Source organism: Ahaetulla prasina, chromosome 5 (assembly GCF_028640845.1).
Source record: "Ahaetulla prasina isolate Xishuangbanna chromosome 5, ASM2864084v1, whole genome shotgun sequence".
Taxonomy (NCBI): domain Eukaryota; kingdom Metazoa; phylum Chordata; class Lepidosauria; order Squamata; family Colubridae; genus Ahaetulla; species Ahaetulla prasina.
In genome coordinates, this window is record NC_080543.1 from 39,014,661 (window position 1) to 39,035,198 (window position 20,538).

Below are 20,538 nucleotides of genomic sequence, written 5' to 3' on the forward strand. Positions count from 1 at the left end.
TCAGGAATAGCTTTAGATCTCTTTATTCTACAACTAACGTAGCATAATTCTAGTGAATATAAAACAATGCTGATTCTATAGGAAGGATTGCAGTTAACATGCCATATGAAACCTTTGGATGTGAAAGTCACCACTTAGACATCCAGTTTCATTTGAACCTGCAAGCAGTGGTAAAGGTGATTCTCCAGAGACCACAGGTTAAAAATCTCAATTACTTAAAATTGAAATCCACTTCCTTTCTTAGCATATGTTTTCATTAAACATTTTCATTTGAGATTGTGATATGACTGAAGTTTGTTAACAGTGAGACAAGCATATTTTTTCATATTTGATAAATTTATGGAATCAGATTGCATAGCCTTATATTTCTCTTCCAATGGTGGAGAAACACTTTTATTTTACAATTTATTTGGAATCTAATTATGTTGTAATATATTCAAGCATAATTTTGACCTAAATTGGAACTAGTCCATGTAAACTACATTTGTCCAACTATTTGAAATATATTATCTTAAAATGCTAAACATAATTATGGTCTTTTAATATAAGTTATAAGGAAATTTAAATAGATGAGAGAGACAAGTGAGAGAACAAAATCTTTAACTGAAGGCTTTGCTTATTTATAATAATAAAGAAATGACAAACAGCTGAAGAGTTTAGGTCAGGGAGAAACCGACAGTATATAGTCACTAAGATGTAACCTCTACTTGAGGGCAGATAATTAAAAAAATATAAATTAAATTACCCCATATTTAATGCATTGCAACAATTGAACAGTAGAGTAGCTGTCAAAACATTTTGAGTATAATGGTAAATTTCTCTTAAAAGCCAATTCAATGGAATAAAAAGCCTGTTTGGTTAAAGAGAAACAACAATATAAATGTGTGTTACAAATATGTTTGAAATGGATTTTCATCTTCTTTGGAAGATTTATATAGTCACTCAGGCCATGTAGTCAGTACTCCAGCCAATGTACGTGAAATAATCTTCACTCCTAAAATGATGCAATAAAAATGACAAAATATCAACAGCAGACAAAATCCATAAGCCAGTATCTCAACGACATCATAATTCCATCCAGAAGATGGGTTCATCTATCATTCTGGGCCAATGCCCAGAGACAAAGACAAGTTTTTAAAACTTTCCTGAAAGCTAAGAACATTGCGGTCATCAGAATCTCAAGGTGAAGCAGGGGTAGCTTGATCAGAAAGGCAGGGTTCATAAGAGAAAAGGCTTCCTTGTTAGAGCCCAGACTTCAGAGGATAATTAGAACTGCAGAAAAAATAATTGCTACCAACCTGCCTTCCATTGAGGACCTGTATACTGCACGAATCAAGAAGAGGGCCGTGAAAATATTTGCAGATCCCTCGCATCCTGGACATAAACTGTTTCAACTCCTACCCTCAAAACGACGCTATAGAGCACTGCACACCAGAACAACTAGACACAAGAACAGTTTTTTCCCGAAGGCCATCACTCTTTGTAATTTTTCATCAGAATTTATAATCTTATAAACCCTACTAACGAGTCCCTTTAGCCCAATTTCATCTTTCATAATCCGAGATACTAAATATTCAAATTCAGTTTCACATCTATTTATCGAATAATTTTCCTTTAGTTTTTTGTCCATTTTCTATCTGTATTTTTCAAACCAACTTAACCCTAATTTTTCAATAATTTCTTTATTCCTCCTTTCATTTCCATAACTTTTATCCAATCTTTAATAATTTCTATATTTTCCTCTTTAATCACTTCATTACGTTTTATATTATTTTAATCGGCCAAATTCCAGTTGTCTCCCCAAAAGATTATATCCGAATTAAAATTTTAACAAATTTGTTCCACATTTTTACTTAATCCCTTTAACCAATAACTTCTACTTACACATTTTAAATTTGCTTTATCTAAAACCACCTTGATCCAAATTTCTCTATATCCCTTAACTCTAAATCTCTCCAATAATTATCTTCACCTTTAAGTATTTTTACCACTATCCGGATACCATACGCACAGTAATAATTAAATAATTTGGGGATTCCTAATCCACCTTCCTTTTGATTTTGATACCACATTTTCTTCACTAATCTGGGTCTTTTGCCACCATTGCAAAATTTATCCAGTTTTTCTGATATCCTTCAATATCTTTCTCTGTCAGATTTAGTGGTAGCATCTCGAATAAAAAGTTGAACTTGGGCAGCAACATCATCTTACACATTGCAATTCTACCAAACCAAGACAACTTTAAAATTTTATATTTATCTATCTTCTTCTCAATTTCGTTAATCACCACATCATAATTAAGTTTTTTCAATTCTTTAACCTTAAGTGAAAGCACTATACCCAAATATTTCAATGTGTTTTAATCCTTATCCCAAATTGCTCTTGCATATTCTCAGACTCATTACCATTACTATCCATCAATAATTCTGACTTTGACCAATTTACTTTCAATCCTGTCATTTCTTCAAATTCTATCAAATGCTTATATATCTTTTCAAATCTTTCTCTACATTTTCAAAATAATTAAAGTATCATCCATACAAATTTATCTTATACCCTTATATCCTTCTAATTCTTCATCTTTTCTATCATTTTGTCAATATTTCCATAGCCAATAAAAATAATGTTGGGGACAGGGACATCCTTGTCTCGTACCAGCTTCTAATTTTATCTCTTCAGTTAATATTCCATTCACCTTCACTCTTGCACTGCTCTTTTGGTACAATTTTGAAATAACATGTATAAACTTATTACCAAAGCCTAAAGCCTCCACAATTACTTTAATTGTTTCCCATTGTACAGAATCAAAAGCTTTAAAAATATCCAATGATACTATACCAATTTTATCACCATTATATTCAGCTACATCTATAATATTTAATACTCTTCTAACAATATCACTCATGTATCTACCCTTCACAAAGCCTACTTGATTATAACTTATATATCTATCTATAAATCTATTTAATCTATTACTTATAATAGCAGTAAATATCTTTGCATCCTGATTAATTAAAGAAATGGGCCGATAGGACTCAATCCTTTCTAAATCTTTATCTGGTTTAGGAATTAGGGATATCACCGTTCTATTCCATGACGAAGGTACTTCCCCACCATGTAATATTCCATTGAATAATTTTTGCAGTCTTGGTATTATTAATTCTTTAAATTCTTTATAAAACTCAACAGGTAATCCATCCTCACCTGGAGCTTTCCCTAATTTTAATTTTTGTATTATTCCATTAATCTCATCTTGTGTTATATCTTCTTCCATCAATTCCTTATATGTTTGATCAATTTTCACCACATACTTTTCTAAATAACTTTGCAATTTTCCCCAATTAATTGGGTTCTTTGAATATAGATTCTGAAAAAAGTTTCTAACCACTTCACATTTCTCTAATTTTTTATAACATCTTATACCTCTATCATCTATCAAAACTCCAATTTCTCTCTTCTCTCTTTTATCTTTCGCCATCTTTGCCAATAATTTAGAATTTCTATTACTAAATTCAAAAATTCCTATTTAAAATCTCAAATTTCTTTTACTAACTCTGTATCTTCTTCTATCATTTTATTTCTTAACATATTAAGCTCCTGAAGAATTTTTTTCTTTAGTAAGCAAAATTGATTTTCCAATTCTTTAATCTTATTTTTATCTCTTTCCATTTTAATTTTATAATTTTTATATTTCCTACTTGATAATTTAATACTCTCCTCTAAACACCGCTTTCATCGCATCCCAAACAATTTCAAATTTAACCTCCCGTTATCATTTAATCTCCAACTTTCCTCCAATTTTTAAGTATCCATTTTTATCCTTTTCATTTTATACAATTTCTCGTCATATCTCCAATAGCTTCTTTTTCTCAAAATTAAAATCTAAGTCCACCATAACTTCTGCATGATCAGAATCTTTAAAATTCCCACATCTACCTTATCCACATTATTCAACAAATCTTTAGAAAGAAAAATATAATCAATTCTAGAATATGTATTATATATCTTAGAAAAAAGTGTATACTCTCTCAATTCCTTTAACCTCTCTCCACACATCAACCACGCCGTTTCAAGCATCCACATATTTAAAATCCCCATTTATTTGCTCCTCCACAGCGGGTGGGATTAGTACTGTCTATTTTATCTCTGATTAAATTAAAATCCCCAGCCACAATTACTTTCCTACACTTTCATTCTCCAAAATTTTTGTTATTTTTCAAGAAATTCTCTTTGTTTTCATTCGGTAAATATAAATTAACAAGTGTCACTTTTTCCTCATTAAGATTTCCAACAATTATTACATATCTTCCATCTTCATCCAAAATTACCTTATGTTTTCAAAGTACACCCTATCTGATATCAGTGTTGCAACTCCTCTAGCTTTTGAAGTTCCAAATGCTTTTCATATATTTGCATACCTTTTATATACATTCTATTTGAATCTTCAGATTTCTGATGAGTTTCTTGTAAAAATAAAATGTCTGGTAAATCCTTTTAATCTTAAGCTCCAATCTTCTTCTTTAATCTGATTTTATCTCTTTCCATTTTAATTTTATAATTTTTATATTTCCTACTTGATAATTTAATACTCTCCTCTAAACACCGCTTTCATCGCATCCCAAACAATTTCAAATTTAACCTCCCGTTATCATTTAATCTCCAACTTTCCTCCAATTTTTAAGTATCCATTTTTATCCTTTTCATTTTATACAATTTCTCGTCATATCTCCAATAGCTTCTTTTTCTCAAAATTAAAATCTAAGTCCACCATAACTTCTGCATGATCAGAATCTTTAAAATTCCCACATCTACCTTATCCACATTATTCAACAAATCTTTAGAAAGAAAAATATAATCAATTCTAGAATATGTATTATATATCTTAGAAAAAAGTGTATACTCTCTCAATTCCTTTAACCTCTCTCCACACATCAACCACGCCGTTTGAAGCATCCACATATTTAAAATCCCCATTTATTTGCTCCTCCACAGCGGGTGGGATTAGTACTGTCTATTTTATCTCTGATTAAATTAAAATCCCCAGCCACAATTACTTTCCTACACTTTCATTCTCCAAAATTTTTGTTATTTTTCAAGAAATTCTCTTTGTTTTCATTCGGTAAATATAAATTAACAAGTGTCACTTTTTCCTCATTAAGATTTCCAACAATTATTACATATCTTCCATCTTCATCCAAAATTACCTTATGTTTTCAAAGTACACCCTATCTGATATCAGTGTTGCAACTCCTCTAGCTTTTGAAGTTCCAAATGCTTTTCATATATTTGCATACCTTTTATATACATTCTATTTGAATCTTCAGATTTCTGATGGGTTTCTTGTAAAAATAAAATGTCTGGTAAATCCTTTTAATCTTAAGCTCCAATCTTCTTCTTTAATCTGATTCCTGTACCCTTCACATTCCATGACATTATTTTTATAACTCCCATTTAAAATATAAATTTTTAATCCTATCCCGCATCTTCCTTTCTGTGCCCCCACCACCCGACATTAAACTACCATATAAACAACAATAAGAAAACAAAAAAAACAAAACAAAACAAACAATAAAGTACAAACAATCTTCTTCCCCACATCCTCATCGGTTTCGCCTCTATAAAGAGAATGGGGAGAGGGACGTGCCAATGCCCGGGCACTTCTTTCGGGCTGTCTATTTAAATTCATCACTCAAAAAAAGATAGCGATGACCGCATTCAGCTTCATATTTTCCAAGACTCTTATCTGCTTCTTCTCCTACTGTATCCTCACGACTCTTCTTCTGTTCAACCAACACAGGTGATATTTCTTTCCTCTTTAACCCTTTGAGTCTTGCCTCCAATAGCCCCTTTTTCTTCTTCTGAGATTGATGTTTCCACGTATGTTCCACCCATCTGAAGCATTTGATCTTTTATCTCCATTAAATCCTCCATCTCAATCAGTCCAAGCTCCGTAAATATAATAATGCATCTATATCTGGGGTGATTGTACGCATCCTTCCTTTATAAAAAAATTTCAATTGTTGTGGTGGCCTCCAATTGTATTTAATTCCATTATCTCTCAAAACTTTTGTAATTGGTTTTAAAAAAAATCTCCATGCCCTTTCTTCTCTTGATATATCCGGGAAGACTTGAATAGTCTTCCCTTCAAACTTCAAAGCATCTCCCAACTCTCTTAACTTGGCCATAACTTCCAACTTATCACCAAGATTTGCGAACCTGACAAGCACATTCCTGTTAGAACCATTTTGCCTTCTATATCCAATTCTAAAACACTTGCCAGGTCTGCTATTGTGAACGTAAGTTGCGTATCCAAATCATTAATTCATTTCAAAACCCGCTGTTTCAATTTATCTTCCCTTTCTTCCGAGATTCCTCTGATAACAAAATTATATTTCCTCATCTCTTCTTCCAAAAGACAAATTCTCTTATCTTGCTGCTCATTTTATAAAATATTTTGCCAATTTGCCGATCTACTTTTGCCTCATGCACATGCAGCTGCTCCATTTCATCTTTAATCATTGTCATTTCCTCTTTTTGTTTAGCAAAGTTATCATCCATATCTTGCTTTAAATTTTGCACTTCGGATGTCAGTTTAAATGTCAAATTATCTATACGCTCTGATAGTGCTGCTATTTTTTCCCCAATTTTATTTAAAGCTGCAGCAATTTGCTGCGTTTCTGAAAGTTGTTGAGTCATTTTGAAAAAACAAAACCAAAAATTTCTCAAACTGGGATTCCAATTTTCAAAGAGTCTTAGTGAAGATCAAAGGACAGCAGTCAAACCAATTTTACAGAGGGTCTTGATGAAGATCAAGGGGCGACAATCTTTAATTGAAGCGAAACGGCTTATTTGCACTCGTTAGTAGCTTATCAGTAACTTATGAGTCATATTCACTCCACAAAGAAACACAATTACCTCACAGCTTAATCAGCGCCATTTTTCTCCACGTCGGCAGAGAGAAAAAAAACAAAACCAGCTTGAACTTCAAAACAAAGTCCTTTTTGTTTTCTGTAATATAAACAAGCTATTAATTTCCTCTCAAAAGAAAAATAATAAAAAATTATCCACCTAATAAAATCTTCTTCAGCCAATCAGCCAGTCAGTCCAGCACAAAAGATCGATCTCTTCAATTAAAATTCTTCTCATTAACAAATTCAGTCTTTGATATTCCTTAGCCTCAGCATTTAACACAGAACACGATAATTATAATAAGGAAAGCAAAAGACAGCAATTTATTCCAAACTCCTTGTGTCTGCCAGTTCGGTCATCCCACGCAGTAAAAACTCCTTAATTCAAGCAGTTTCAGATGACCTACCAGTTTTAAATTCAGTCTGCTGGGCTATTAACACTTCCACTTCATGATTTATTAACTTTCATCCATAACGGTGCATTCCAAACAGCATTAATCCTCATAAATCTTCATTATTAAGCCCTGTGAAGTGAAGGAAAGGTCCTTACCCCACCACGGTCATGGCCACGCCCCGAAAGGCAGGGTTCATAAGAGAAAAGGCTTCCTTGTTAGAGCCCAGACTTCAGAGGATAATTAGAACTGCAGAAAAAATAATTGCTACCAACCTGCCTTCCATTGAGGACCTGTATACTGCACGAATCAAGAAGAGGGCCGTGAAAATATTTGCAGATCCCTCGCATCCTGGACATAAACTGTTTCAACTCCTACCCTCAAAACGACGCTATAGAGCACTGCACACCAGAACAACTAGACACAAGAACAGTTTTTTCCCGAAGGCCATCACTCTGCTAAACAAATAATTCCCTCAACACTGTCAGACTATTTACTGAATCTGCACTACTATTAATCGTTTCATAGTTCCCATCACCAATCTCTTTCCACTTATGACTGTATGACTATAACTTGTTGCTGGCAATCCTTATGATTTATATTGATATATTGATCATCAATTGTGTTGTAAATGTTGTACCTTGATGAACGTATCTTTTCTTTTATGTACACTGAGAGCATATGCACCAAGACAAATTCCTTGTGTGTCCAATCACACTTGGCCAATAAAATTCTATTCTATTCTATTCTATCAGATGACATTGCCTCAAGGAGGTGCCTAGAACATACCCACCCTGTGAGAGTACATGAGAGGGCAGAAGTAACCAGAAACATAGGTTGTTCTGCAAATATATAGTAGGCTTTTGATGCATTAACTGAAACAAATACTAGCTGCCAACATAATATTAGGTAACATTTTGATGAAGACCAGCCTTTCATTAAGCCAATGTCAAGCAAGATATGGATACAGTAGAAAATCTCACATGTCCATTTCTATATATAGATTATATATAGAATATATCCATTTCTTGTATTGCTGGTATAAGCATCTAATATTGGAGAACAGGAGGAGTCATCGGAATGATGGAAATGTACTGTAAATATCCTATCGAGATTATCAACAAAATGCAGTGTCAGATATTGGACTCAATTCATCTGAAGCTAAACACACTGAAGTCCATTTTACTAAGTATGTTAAATATATACACAGTGTGCTTAGCATTATTTCTCCTTAAGATCTATGGGGCTGAAAACCCACTAGCAATATAGACCATGGATTTTGTAAACAAAATGTCTTGGGTTCAATTTTCATAATCCCCAAGTACATTTTTTTATCCTCTTTACAGAAAATAATTTAATGCTTTGAGATAATAAAAGATATGATGTTCTATTTGTTTTATGGTGGTATAATTTTAATCATGTTTACACAGATTGGTAGTAGCTTTGCATGTTCAAAGCAGAGATTTCATCCATCATTTTGGAAAGAAGTTTTCATTGTATTGGTAACTCTTCTCCAAAGTAAGGAGCAGAAACAAATGGACCCAAAGTCTCATGCGATTTAATGTGTTGCTTCACTGCTACAGTATTATTCAATTCAGATATACTATCAGAAGCTGTTCCAAACGGCTTGGGTATATTAGACAATTTTGCCTTTTTTCCACCTCTCCTCTGAGCTACTACTTGATATCAATAGATCCATTAGAGTTTTAAGGGAAATTCCCATAATTGCCACTGTGTGGAGGTGTTGCACCACAATCCATTAAGAAATGAATTGTGTGCTCAGGCAGCAGTTGAATTGTCATCATCCGAAGTGATTTTCCTATCAATTCTGTCTTAGTCTTTCATAAAAAGCTTTACCTTCATCTTATTGAACTAATATATTTGTTAACACAGAATAGAGTACTAATGGAAAAATCTATAGTTCACCTTTAATCTGTTTGGCAGTCGTGAATCGGCAATAATTTATATGCATGGGGTTATGTTAGTGTTACTGTAAACTGAAAGGATGGGAAAATATATATGCATTTGTTCTCATGCATATGCGAACTGAAATGGTTAATATTTCAGTGTTGGTTTATTTCTATCAGTTCAAGTTTTTATGCATTCCTTATGGATTTATTTTCTGACAAGTTTCCCTAAAGAATTCTGTATGTGTGCTTTGAGAGACTGAATACAGTGGTGATGGTCAGTAGAAGCAACATACTGAATGTAAATTAGTCTTACATTTGAACAAGTAAAGTGCTGATGATAGAGCATATTCTTATTAAATATTTATTTGTATGCAAATCAGGGTCAGCGTAATGACATAGAAGCAGTGTCACTTTCCCCCCATCTGAGAACAACAACAAAAGCAGGTCATCATTATCACTATATTGTTGAAGAATGGGGTAAATGCAACTTTTCAGTGTGTGTGTGTGTGTGTGGTTTTTTTATTCATTCTGTTCTCCTTTGAGTTTGTAGTGTTCAAACAGTAAAGCCACTTTCATGTTAGATATTGATGCCAATTTGAAAGTAACTTAATATCAGCAATGTCGGAGAACTGAACTTGATTGATTTCTGGCTCAGCTGCAGAGTAGATGAATTTGTAGTAAAGTTTTATTTCACAACTTTTGTATTTTTTTTTGTAATGCTTGCAATTCCACAGAGTTTTCCAATGTAAGGGATGTCTGCTTTATTCTACTTTCTGGCTCCTGGTCTTCAGATGTCTCATCAATTCCTTCATGGGCAATGTTGGCTCAGTACCTGAGCAGCAAAAATCTTTCTCCACCTCCTCTTCCTCCTGTGCCACAAAACAATATGTCCTAGGGATATGTGTGATATTAGCTATTTAATTCTTTTAATTTTACTTTTCTATGGAATGAGCATGAGGACTTCTTTTTTCTCCTTCACATGATGCCTTGTTTGCTTCATAATCTTTGCTCCTGGATTTGATATTACAAGCAGTGATGCAGATGACTATAGCTAATTTGAATCTAACTTTAAAAACAGTGGAGGTATGGAATGGAACTTAATTAGCTATTTAGCTGCCAATCAAATGATTTACATAAACTTGCTTTATTCTTAAAGTACATACATCAACTTTTTTCTCATTACGTATAAACAAGACAATCTACAGTGCACTGAAGTCAATAAGCCTTTTATGTTTTCTGAAAATGTATACCAGTAGAAGCTGAAATGGAGAACAATAAGTGTTCATTATATTCAGTAGAGATTCTATAGATTATATGAAATACAAAAGCATACCATTGATATAGACTAAATATTTCCGCTGATGTTTTAATTTATTTTATTACACATTTAGGGACTTCATTAACATCATTATTTTATTATAAAGATTCACTTACCTTTGAATGCTATATTGGGAGGAGGAAATGTACTGAAAATAGGTTAGAACAATTACAAAATTAAATTGGATTTCATCTAATTAAAATTTAATTTATTTAAGTACAGTTAATATGATTACTTTCCATCTATTAAATAATTTCCCAGTTTTTGTATTTAAAAAACCCCTATTTGATGAGAACTTTTGGAGCAGCTTCCACCAAAGCTTTTGGGCCTCACACAAGACTTTGGAGAAATGTAATTCTAAAAGCTTTGGAATTATTTGTCTCAAAACATCTTCCAGGGATTTTTTTTCAAGAGCTGTTTTTGCACGTTTTTATAGGCTGAGAAAATGATTTAAATTTTTGTAGGCTGAGAAAATGATTTAAATTTTTGTAGGCTGAGAAAATGATTTAAATTTTTGTAGGCTGAGAAAATGATTTAAATTTCTGGGTCTTCATCTTGCCATTCCTGAAGTCTCATAGTACCATTGATACTTTCTATGGTTGCCCCTTCCCCTTCATCTTTCTTATCTAAAAGGAATAACAAATTTCAACTCTCCCCAGATTCTTTGATGGACACCACCAGGATTTGTGCAACATGCTGTGGACCAGTTTTTTGCTGAAAGTATTTGGGAACCCAAGGAGGTGGCAAAAGTTACACTGGTACCGCAAGCCTTAAATGTCTGATGGGGTACAGTTTTTGCATCTCTGCTCTTTATTTTTTATCCTTTTCTTGTTCCTGGATTAATTGCTACTAATTTTCATCTGTTGTTTCATAATGCTGAATTAAGCCCAAGTGTTTATTCAGAGCTATAGAGATGTCAAAGGCCAGCCCCTAGGTTCTTAAGGACTGGAAATAATAGAAACTTTCACCCTGTTGCCTAGTTACATCAAACTAGGGGCTTTTACCATCAGATTGTTCCTAGATATCTATTATGCAGTCCCATGTCTTTGAGGACCTGACCTAATTGTACTCTTACCAACAGACCAGTGATGGGTTTCAAATTTTTTTTACTACTGGTTCTATGGGTGTGGCTTGGTGGGCATGGCATGGCTTGGTGGGCGTAGCTTGGTGGGTGTGGCAGAGGAAAGATACTATAAAATCTCTATTCCCACCCCACTCCAGGGGAAGGATACTGTAAAATCTCCATTCCTTTCTCAATCCAGGGGAAGGATACTGCAAAATCCCCATTTCTTCCCGATTAACTAGGATTTGGGAGGCAGAGAATATATGGGGGTAGGGCCAGTCGGAATTTTTACTACCAGTTCTCTGAACTACTCAAAATTTCCACTACCGGTTCTCCAGAACTGGTCAGAACCTGCTGAAACACACCTCTGCAACAGATCCCTGGTAGACTTGATTACTTTGTTTGTTTGTTAGATAATGTCATCGATGCAATGAACATGAGTTTGTGCTGTGGTCCATGGGGTTCTGAAGAATCAGGCATGACTTAGTGACTAAGTCTTTGTTTCTGTAAGAATTTGGATTGATCTATGACAATATAAAACATTTTGAATATGTGAATACTACACATATGAATACTACACTACTTGGAATTTTTATACAATTAAAGAATTAGAAGGCACTTTAGAGGTCTTTGGATCCATGCTCACTGGTCAGTTCAGGAATTCAAATTAAACTATCCTGACAGATCACTGCCCAGCCTCTATTTGAATGTATCTGCAAAAGAGGAACTAGTTTTCTTTCTGGATAATTATTCTACTACTCTACTTTAAATACTAATATTAACATTTTATTTTCCCCTAAACATCAACCAAACTCTGACTTCTTGCAATATAAGATCATTATTGTTGATCTGAACTCTGGGTCTTTGCTCTTTTTTATATTATACTCTTATTGCTACATATATTAATTTTTATAGGCACATTATGAATTAATTTAAGAATTTTGGTTTAATAAGTAATGGAAATGGATACTAACTATGGAAGTTTCTTCAATGGAAAACTTATATAAAAATCAAGAATGTTTTGTCTTGTTAGTGCTATGTTTGGCTATAATGAGAGATGTTGTTGTTTAGTCACTAAGTCATGTCTGATTCTTCAGGACCCCATGGACCACAGCATGCCTCCATTGTCTCCCGGAGATTGCACAAGCTTATGTTCATTGTATCGATGACATTATCTAACCATCTCATCCTCTGCCGCCTTTTGCTTCTCCTTTTGCTTTCAATTTTTCCCAACATCAGGTTTTCCAATAAGTCCTCTCTTTGCATTGGTGGCCAAAGTGTTTGAGCTTCAGCTTCAATATCTGTCCTTTCAGAGAACAGTTAGGGTTGATTTTCTTTAGGATTGACTGATTTGATCTCTTTTCAGTCCCTTGGACTCTCAAGAGTCTTCTTCAACACCATAATTCAAAAGCAATTATGAGAGATCGTTAAAAGTTAATATTTTCCCTGACTGATTTGGGTGGCAGCAGGTTATTGGAGGAGTGATAGAAGATTATAAAAGTTGAACAAATTAATTACGGTGAAAATTGTCAGAGAGTTTCAGTGCATTCTAGTAGGTTTGTGGGTTTTGGTGAGGGCATTGAATGCAACAGGGTAGATTGATTTGATAAAAACATGGAGAGGTGTGTGAATAGGACAGTAAATGGGGTTCTTCCTATGGACTATGGAAAATGGAAGATGCAGGGATAAGATGGGAGTATGAATGAAAAGATGAAGATCAAAGAAGTGACTGACAAAGGGAGATATAATGAGATGCAAGGGAAAGGTCTGTTTCTAAGAACCCCCTAATCTTGATCCCAAAGCCAGCTTACTGGATCTTTGGAGTCCCTGATCTTCAGCTGTTACTGTTAAATTGCAATGTCTGCCTGCAATAAATCTCTCTCCCTCATCCATGATTTTATGGTGGATAAGAGGACAGATCTGGTTTCTATTAGGAAAGCAAGAACTTCTTTTTCCAAAGAATGTGTTCATCCATTCTTGGACTTGGCATCAGCATAAAGGAGAAGGTATTATCATGAAGTTGGTGATGGAAATATTTAGGACCGTGGTTCTGGGGAATTTCAGCATGCCTTTCCTGGAATGGGAATCAGAAGCAATACTGTATCTGTTTTGTCTCATGGCAGATGTGATGTGATCTGAAGTTTGATACATTACCCTTAGTACATGACCTTCGTCATTGTCAAATTAACTCTTGATGGCTATGAGATTGATTGCACCTGAACAATCTTTCCTGGTTTGCCAATCTGGAGGATGTTCTTTGGTTTACTGATGAGCTGATAAAGAGATAATTTAAGAGATTCCTAAAATTATGCTGGGAGCAAATAGCAAAATCAGACTGAATACAAATAAAAGTTCATAATTGAGTCTATACTGTGACCGGAAAATTGGCAATTCTTCAATATTTCTCTATTCCTTTCACATTTATAAAAAGGAATGGAGATTTTGCAGTATCTTTCCTCTGCCGCACTCACCAACCACACCCATCAAGCCATGCCACGCCCACAGAACCAGTAATAAAATTTTTTGAAACCCACCACTGATTGCACCTGAACAATCTTTCCTGGTTTGCCAATCTGGAGGATGTTCTTTGGTTTACTGATGAGCTGATAAAGAGATAATTTAAGAGATTCCTAAAATTATGCTGGGAGCAAATAGCAAAATCAGACTGAATACAAATAAAAGTTCATAATTGAGTCTATACTGTGACCGGAAAATTGGCAATTCTTCAATATTTCTCTATTCCTTTCACATTTATAAAAAGGAATGGAGATTTTGCAGTAACCTTCCCTGGATTGAGGAGGAATGGAGATTTTGCAGTAACCTTCCCTGGATTGAGGAGGAATGGAGAAATATCACTATTTAAAGTGACTCAGACTTGTTAGGGTAGGTTAGGCACTGTGGGGTATTTTCCAGACATTTTCTTCTGAAGAAATCCATTCAGCCAGGCATGGGAGCTGGTTAAGTCCCATAGGGATGACTGAGATACTTTTATGAGTGGGTTTTGTGCATATGACTCCTGAGGTAGTGGATACAGCTCTGTATGATATTGCTTCTGCCATCTACAATTTGGATTCCTGCTCTTCCTTATTGGGAAAAATTTCCAGGGAGAGGATTAGAGGTATTTATGAAGAGGATGATGTTGCTTGCCTTGAAAGAGAAAGTGTTAAACGTTTCAGGAATCTATTGCTGATTTTAACCAATTTCAACTTTTCCTTCACTGGAGGACCATTGAGAAGATAGTGTCAGTGTATTTTAGAGTGTTAGAAGAGATAGATAGATCCTTTTAAAAGCTGTTTCAGATCTGAACCAAGCAACTGAGATGAAACTGATTGTATTTGTAGATGACCTTTGGCAGGACCTCCCTGGTGTTCTTTGAGTTCTAAATCTGTACCCTCAATCATGCTTTTTTTTGGGAACTATCTCAAGGTTGAGAGTGGAGAATATTCCATTCCATTTGCATGGTTTTTCCTTAAATGGCAAGTCCAAGAAATTCAACACCACAGAGAGTTATGCTTTGGCCCAAATGAATACAGGATTGCTTTTCAGTGCCATAAGCAAGCTAGATGTCAGTTTATAAGAAGAATAACCTATCCAAAAATGATTGAAATTGCTCATTTTAACCAATTTCAACTTTTCCTTCACTGGAGGACCATTGAGAAGATAGTGTCAGTGTATTTTAGAGTGTTAGAAGAGATAGATAGATCCTTTTAAAAGCTGTTTCAGATCTGAACCAAGCAACTGAGATGAAACTGATTGTATTTGTAGATGACCTTTGGCAGGACCTCCCTGGTGTTCTTTGGGTTCTAAATCTGTACCCTCAATCATGCTTTTTTTTGGGAACTATCTCAAGGTTGAGAGTGGAGAATATTCCATTCCATTTGCATGGTTTTTCCTTAAATGGCAAGTCCAAGAAATTCAACACCACAGAGAGTTATGCTTTGGCCCAAATGAATACAGGATTGCTTTTCAGTGCCATAAGCAAGCTAGATGTCAGTTTATAAGAAGAATAACCTATCCAAAAATGATTGAAATTGCTCATTTTAACCAATTTCAACTTTTCCTTCACTGGAGGACCATTGAGAAGATAGTGTCAGTGTATTTTAGAGTGTTAGAAGAGATAGATAGATCCTTTTAAAAGCTGTTTCAGATCTGAACCAAGCAACTGAGATGAAACTGATTGTATTTGTAGATGACCTTTGGCAGGACCTCCCTGGTGTTCTTTGAGTTCTAAATCTGTACCCTCAATCATGCTTTTTTTTGGGAACTATCTCAAGGTTGAGAGTGGAGAATATTCCATTCCATTTGCATGGTTTTTCCTTAAATGGCAAGTCCAAGAAATTCAACACCACAGAGAGTTATGCTTTGGCCCAAATGAATACAGGATTGCTTTTCAGTGCCATAAGCAAGCTAGATGTCAGTTTATAAGAAGAATAACCTATCCAAAATGATTGAAATTGCTCATTTTAACCAATTTCAACTTTTCCTTCACTGGAGGACCATTGAGAAGATAGTGTCAGTGTATTTTAGAGTGTTAGAAGAGATAGATAGATCCTTTTAAAAGCTGTTTCAGATCTGAACCAAGCAACTGAGATGAAACTGATTGTATTTGTAGATGACCTTTGGCAGGACCTCCCTGGTGTTCTTTGAGTTCTAAATCTGTACCCTCAATCATGCTTTTTTTTGGGAACTATCTCAAGGTTGAGAGTGGAGAATATTCCATTCCATTTGCATGGTTTTTCCTTAAATGGCAAGTCCAAGAAATTCAACACCACAGAGAGTTATGCTATGGCCCAAATGAATACAGGATTGCTTTTCAGTGCCATAAGCAAGCTAGATGTCAGTTTATAAGAAGAATAACCTATCCAAAAATGATTGAAATTGCTCATATTTTAAGCATTTGTTTGACTTACTTAAAACAGAAAAGATAAATGTTGATCTAAACTTGTCTACGTTATCTGTGTACATGTGATTTCCTTTTTAACGATATGTCTATGTCAAGCCACCACTTATCATAAATAAAATGATTTCAGAGCAATATATTTCACTTATAAAGGATAGACTACATTTTTAAAATCAATAACAATATGAAATGAAATGACTATATACTTCTGATTCATTACATTCTCTTAATCATCTATGTTGGGTGAAATCTGCTATATTAGTTACACAGTGAAATACTGTGCATGCTTAGTCAAATGTGGCCTACTGCCTGCCATTCAAAATCACCTAGCCTATGATACGCAAAAGAAATATATTTAACAGTTGCATCATCATGGGCACAGCAACAAGTCTGCTAGAAATAGTGGCAGCAGCAGTAGTATGGCCTCTGGCCCCTACACTGAAGAGTTTTTCGAAATCTCTGCTCTAGATGGAGATGAATTACTGAAATAAATCAGCTAGTGGGAGATTGAAATCTTTATTGCCTTCATTGGTTTTATCTGGATTGGGTCATTTATTTTAAAACAGAAATACCCAAGAGGTCCAGCTATGTTCTATAAAATAAACTTAACATGTAGCTTGCTGCTTAGGAATCTAGAAAAAATTGAGGAAATTCTTCATCATTGAGAGCAATGAAGCACTTTAGCTTGGAAGAGTCAAGAGACAGTTTAAAAAAGAATCAAAGGCATCAAGAAGGCCTTTTCTTAATGTACTTAACAAACATAACATACTAATGGTGCTAAGGTAACATACCCAGTTCCTAGAATTATATAATCTAATTCCTTTTTCCTTGATATAACTTGGCTAATAACAATCTTTGAGAACTTAACTTTCTTGTGAGCTACTGCTACAGCTTAACAGAGGGCAAAGTTTCGTAATCTTTAAAAATATATTACTGTAATAAAAATTAAAAATAAAGGAATAACCCACAATTGTATACCAATTTCTATTGAAATCAGATACATTGTTTAAATAAAATGATTTCAGAGCAATATATTTCACTTATAAAGGATAGACTACATTTTTAAAATCAATAACAATATGAAATGAAATGACTATATACTTCTGATTCATTACATTCTCTTAATCATCTATGTTGGGTGAAATCTGCTATATTAGTTACACAGTGATATACTGTGCATGCTTAGTCAAATGTGGCCTACTGCCTGCCATTCAAAATCACCTAGCCTATGATACGCAAAAGAAATATATTTAACAGTTGCATCATCATGGGCACAGCAACAAGTCTGCTAGAAATAGTGGCAGCAGCAGTAGTATGGCCTCTGGCCCCTACACTGAAGAGTTTTTCGAAATCTCTGCTCTAGATGGAGATGAATTACTGAAATAAATCAGCTAGTGGGAGATTGAAATCTTTATTGCCTTCATTGGTTTTATCTGGATTGGGTCATTTATTTTAAAACAGAAATACCCAAGAGGTCCAGCTATGTTCTATAAAATAAACTTAACATGTAGCTTGCTGCTTAGGAATCTAGAAAAAATTGAGGAAATTCTTCATCATTGAGAGCAATGAAGCACTTTAGCTTGGAAGAGTCAAGAGACAGTTTAAAAAAGAATCAAAGGCATCAAGAAGGCCTTTTCTTAATGTACTTAACAAACATAACATACTAATGGTGCTAAGGTAACATACCCAGTTCCTAGAATTATATAATCTAATTCCTTTTTCCTTGATATAACTTGGCTAATAACAATCTTTGAGAACTTAACTTTCTTGTGAGCTACTGCTACAGCTTAACAGAGGGCAAAGTTTCGTAATCTTTAAAAATATATTACTGTAATAAAAATTAAAAATAAAGGAATAACCTTTATTTAACCGTATACCAATTTCTATTGAAATCAGATACATTGTTTAAATAAAATGATTTCAGAGCAATATATTTCACTTATAAAGGATAGACTACATTTTAAAATCAATAACAATATGAAATGAAATGACTATATACTTCTGATTCATTACATTCTCTTAATCATCTATGTTGGGTGAAATCTGCTATATTAGTTACACAGTGATATACTGTGCATGCTTAGTCAAATGTGGCCTACTGCCTGCCATTCAAAATCACCTAGCCTATGATACGCAAAAGAAATATATTTAACAGTTGCATCATCATGGGCACAGCAACAAGTCTGCTAGAAATAGTGGCAGCCTTCCTAATTGCCTTAACCTTGCTCTCAGTAGGGTGAATTCCTTTCTTGTCTATCCGGTAGCCCAAGAAATCGACCGATTCGACCCTATCTGACATTTATTTGTCTTGACTTTTAATCCGCTGTCCGGAAAATGCTCAAGACCTTTCTTAACCGCTCCCCAATTCCTCCATGTTTTCCCTGAAATTAGGACATCATCAAGTAGGGAACTACCCTGGGAGCCCTTGCAGTAGTCGTTCCATCAGGTTTTGGAACAGCCCTGGTGCCACACTAACCCCAAATTGCAATCGGGTGCACTTGAATGCCCCCTGTGCGCCACAATCGCTTGGGCTTCGCTGTGCGGGCGCTACTGGCAGTTGTTGGTAGGCTTGGGCCAAGTCTAACTTTGCAAAGACTTGCCCTTGCCCCAAGGAGTGCAATAAATGTTGCACCACGGAACCGGCACGCGCTTTTCTGTAAGGCTTTGTTAAGCGCCGCCTTGTAGTCAGCGCAAATTCTAATTGACCCGTCCGATTTGATGGGGTGACGATTGGCGCCTCCCACTTTGCGTGATCGACTGGCACCAAAACCCCTGATTTATGAGCTTGTCCAGCTCCTTATCAATTTTGGTTTTAGGGCAAAGGACTCTCCTCGCCTTAAGCCTAATGGGGGCTACCTGGGGTCTAAGTTGAAGGAAATAGGGGTCCCTTGTACTTGCCCAGGCAGTCCTTGAAGACATCTTGAACTCGTTAAAGAGAATGTCTTTCAAATTGCAGTCACTTCTGTAGATGCCAGTCACTCCCATGCCCAGGGCACGAAACCAGTCTAGTCCCAACAGACTGGGCAGAGTTCCTTCGACGATCGTGATGGGCAGGGTCTTTTGTGAGGGCCGACTGACTCGGACGGAGGTGGTCCCTCGAACAGGGATGCGATTCCCCTGGTAGTCGTGCACTCGTAGCCGCTGTGCTTGCAGATGGCGCCGCGACGGACGGCAGCGACCGCCAGGGTGTCCCAGGACATGATGGTGATCGCTGATCCCGTGTCTACTTCAAGCCTGCACCGTACTCTCGATCTTGGGCTTTGTGAAAATCTTCTTTTCCACTTTGGTTGAGGCGCGCCTATAATGACAGTCGCTTGGTTAGACTTCGCGCTTTCTTGTTTGAACCAATCGCGGGCCGCCTTTCCGGTTCCGCTTTGATTGGCCGATTTGAATTTTCGGCGGAAGGTTGGGCCGCCTGCAAACCTGAGCTAAGTGTCCTTTCTTCCCACACCGCCGCATGTTGCGTCTTTAAACCTGCAGCGTTGGCGCTGATGCTGCCCTCCGCAGCTTCCGCACTCGCCACGGTCCTCAGTGTCGCGTTTCTCGGTCCGCAGACCCCTTCCTCATCCTCGCCTCACCTTCGGATTCGGACTGAATCTCCTCCTGGTGTACTGGCGCTGGCTTTGCGCCGCCTTGGATTGAAGAGGCTTTGCAGAGTCTCTGCTGCTTTAGTAGACATTTCGTGTGCTCTGGCCTCGCCCAGAGCGGTGGCTAGTGTCAGGTTGCTCCTGGCTAGCAGTCGCCGCCAGAGGCGGATGTCCTTGACCTCGGATGAGTTGCTCGAGTAGCACTTCGCCTAAGTCTCGGTATCCGCAGTCCTTGACGCCTTCTTAAAGCGGCCATGTAGTCACCGATGGACTCGCCTCCATCTGTCTACGTTCTCCAATTCAAACCGCTGCACGATTTGGACGGCCGGTGCGAAATGGTTCTTCAGCAAAGTCTGCAGAGTCGGCCACGATACCGATTGTATCGGCGTTGGCTCTGCCAGGGCTTCCGCAATCTCGATTACCTCCGCCCGCAATGGCTTAGAAGTAAGCCCGCTTTGCG

At 36.1% G+C, this 20,538-nt stretch overlaps 1 long non-coding RNA gene across 2 annotated transcripts in view; it reads right to left on the minus strand.

Moving 5' to 3' along the window:
• Positions 1 to 598: 598 nt before the first annotated feature.
• LOC131200091 (uncharacterized) overlaps positions 599 to 20,538 on the minus strand; it is a 204,475-nt gene continuing 184,535 nt past the window's right edge. For both annotated transcript variants that reach the window (XR_009155497.1, XR_009155496.1), the window contains exon 3: positions 599 to 994. This is a non-coding gene — a long non-coding RNA (uncharacterized LOC131200091). The remainder of the gene's footprint in view (positions 995 to 20,538) is intronic.